Source organism: Octopus bimaculoides, chromosome 10 (genome assembly GCF_001194135.2).
Source record: "Octopus bimaculoides isolate UCB-OBI-ISO-001 chromosome 10, ASM119413v2, whole genome shotgun sequence".
NCBI classification, from domain to species: Eukaryota; Metazoa; Mollusca; class Cephalopoda; order Octopoda; family Octopodidae; genus Octopus; species Octopus bimaculoides.
The window spans coordinates 41177034-41180942 of record NC_068990.1 but is presented as its reverse complement, the minus strand read 5'-3'; positions in this window follow the sequence as shown (position 1 = coordinate 41180942).

Below are 3909 nucleotides of genomic sequence, written 5' to 3'. Positions count from 1 at the left end.
CACACACACACACACACACACACACGACGGGCTTCTTTCGGTTTCAGTCTGCCCAATCCACTCACAAGTCGATGGCCAGTCCCACTTCCCCAAGTTCCTGCGCAGTGAGGCTGAACCTATATATAGCTAATAGTGCATGCGCGTGTGTGTGCGTATAGGTAAGTATATCTTAGGTAGATAAGTAGGTAGGTAGGTAGGTAGGTAGGCAGTCAACTACGTATTCGTAAGACAATTTGAATAATCTTATTCAATGTCATGGTACTCTTTCACACAATTTCCGTGACCAGATTCACTTATAAGGCATTGGTTAACCCAGGATTGAAGTAGAAGACATTTGCCTAAGGTGCTGTGCAGTGGCATTGAAACCGACAGCACGTGATTGCAAAGCGAGCTTTTTAACCTCACAGCCATATTTTTCTTTTTCTTTTCTTTTATTCTATTCTATTTTATTTATTTTGCTTTCCACAAAGACGATATATTGTCATTTGAAAGAGATTTGGTTGCTATTTCTCGACGATCAAAGCCTATACGCATGCTGCTTTAACATAATGACGTTAAGTGGGGTCAGGTCCTCGCCCTCAAAATGTTCCGATTTTCTTTTTTGTTGCCCCCTACAACCTGACTTCGTGTTCAACAACAAATAGTGAATGTATCTTCGAACCCAATCACTTGGGAACTCTTGGTATACAGCACAGCATTATTACATTGCATTCATATTAGACCGACATTTATCTAAATTTAATTTCATGTGTGATTGCGTATCTCCGTGTATGTATGTGTGTGTGTGTGTGTGTGTGTTGTGTGTGAGTGTCGCTCAGTAAGTATTTAGGGCATTACACAGTATATTTAATTACAAACAGAAAGAAGAGAGAGGAGAGAGATGCAAAGGATGGGCTGGTGATGGGTGAATCAGCTAAGGGAATAAGAAAACAAACAAAAATGTTTTAAATGAGAAAGAGACACCGAAGAATGCAATGATGTCAAAGGGAGTAATTAAGGCATAGATGTTTGATGGCAGTAAAATAAGGTTAATTAGAAGAAATTCTAGAAGATTCGAATTAATTCTAATTAATCTTTATTAACTAGAATTTTTGTTTCTTTTTTTCAGTGACAAATGTTTGACATATGTCTATGTTTCACAACGTAGTACAAGAGAGGGTGCCAGTGATCTAGTATTGATTCTCAGTCACACCCAAAGCAGCATCATACCTTTGTAAGTAATCGTCGTAGTTATTGTTAGTAAATAGGGAATACCGTGTATTGAATGCTGGGTGCAGTGTGCGGGTAGCAACCCAGTGAAGCTAACATCGCGTATATAGATGAAAACATATATAGAAGGTGACAGGGTTTCTAATGAAGAGTAAAAGAGAAAAACATGCACACATATATAAATATACAAACACATGCATAACTATATATATATATATATACACACACACGCGCATACATATATAAACACACACTCACACATATGCATATAAACACATATGCATATACAGATAGGGACACACACACATACATACACAAACAAACATATCTAAATATTCTTTTGTATTCAAGGCCCGAAATTTTGGGAGAGTGGACCAGTCGATTAGATCGACCTTAGTACACAACTGGTACTTAATTTATCGACCCCGAAAGATATAAATCAAAGTCGACCTCGGCGGCTTTTCATGTGATACGTGATACAATGAGTGAAAAAGTTTCCAGACGGGCCGTTTCACGATATGTTGACTACTCTTCAGAGAAGACGTACTCAGCTTTTTCCATAATCGATAGCATAGAAGCTCTATCAGCTATATATATACTAGTTATAAATTAGACTACCACATTTGTGTGGGAACACAAGGAACTGATGATGTTTCTCGTGTTGTGTGTAGCAGTTTTGCTAGTGGGCGAGCGTTCAATACCTGATTCAGTCAAAATATATATATTCCTGTTCAAGAATAATTAAGTAACTGCTTCACAAATAATGGAATAGCTAATAAGGGTATTATCCTTACTAAAGACAATGGAATGAGAACTATCTTAATGAGTTCAGTTCAACGTTCCATAAATATTTCCAAATGCAACAGGCTCTTGATGAAGACTGGTGTGAACATTGCCAGTAATAATGTGTCTATAAAAACCAAGACGAATATACTTGTCTGTAAATGATTATAGGTGGAGGTTCTAGGCAATATTTTGTTACTTAAATATTATGCAAAAGCAAATAAGCATCGATATCTTCTATATATCTTATGTATATTTATTAATATATGTATGTATCTGATGGTGCATATTCAATATTATGTGTGTATATCCTATAGCACACGCACAAATACACACATACGCACACACGCACATACACACACTCTCATACACACACATACACACACATTCACACATGCACACACATGTGTATCTTTTGCTGCATATTTCAGTAAGACCATTGTAAGAATAAGAATATGACATAAAATATAAGAGGATATCACATTTCATAAAAGAAAATTAACTGTGACCTCTGAGAGAATATTCAATACAATATTGAATGCAATAGATGTAGAGAAAAAACAAGCAGACAAACATAAAGCACACACACACACACACACACACACACACACACACACACACACACACACACACGCACATACACATACACAACAACAACAACAACAATGCATACGGGTGTTGATTGGATATATATTCAAGTAAGAGAATACTTTAAAATAGTTCGGTAGAGAAAAAAATAGGGTGTTGGAAATAATGGAAGAAAATTAAGAAGCATCGGCACCCCTTCCTTTCCTTCTCACTCTGACTTCTATTTGATCCAGAATACAATGGCATTATATTGATGTAATCTTGGATCAAACGAACTGAGGCAATAACGTGAACGCCACCAACATTAACAATAATAATAATAATAATAATAATAATAATAATAATAATAATAATAATAATAATAATAATAATAATAATAAGAACAGCAACAAAAACAACAGCAATATCTATGATAAATAGAAACAGTTGGTTGTAATATTAAACAAACATATCGAACGAAAAGAAAAAAATTGCGAGAAAAGTCTTCAAGGTGAAACGAGAAAAGATAAAACACACTCGCTAAAAAAAAAAAAAGTAAAAAAAATAGTTAATAAATAAAATATAGAGGAAACGCTGGGTAAGAAGAATGGGGGGAAAAAAAATATAGAGTCGATAGGTTGTGATGGAATATATGGCAATGAAAGGCTGGAAAACGTAACAAGGAGGCGAATCCCAAAGGCGACAGAAATAAATGGAACAATAACAAAGAAACAGTTAACAATCAATCAACGAAGATTGAACATTTTTCAACAACACCTCTCTCCACACCTATTTTTTCTTTTACATGACAATACCACCCTCTCTTTTCTAAAATACCACAATGCATATTCTCCATGTTTTCTCATACACAAGAAATACTTGTAAAAACATTTTATAATTAGTTTTACTTTCTTCTTATACGTATGTGTGTCTGTGTGTGCATATATATATACACATATGTGTATGTATGTATGTATGTTTGTATATGTCATAATGAATATATGCATGCTTGTACATTGCTGATCGTATACACAATGAAGCATGTGGATTTATGTAGGTGTATATAGTGTCGCGAGGTGGCAGCAAATGTTTGATTATACAACCTTTAGTTACGTCACCTAAGTAACGTGTTCAAATCCCGGTAATGTCATCAAAACATGTCATTCCACGGATGCCGACAGGTAGATACAACTGACCATTCGAATGCAATCAATGATATCATTGATTTATACATAGTCAATTATTTAAGAAATGCAATGGAATCGTCATACACCTGGAAATCAATCATTGACCACCTTATGTGAAGGCGATATAGATTAATATATATATATATATATATATATATATATA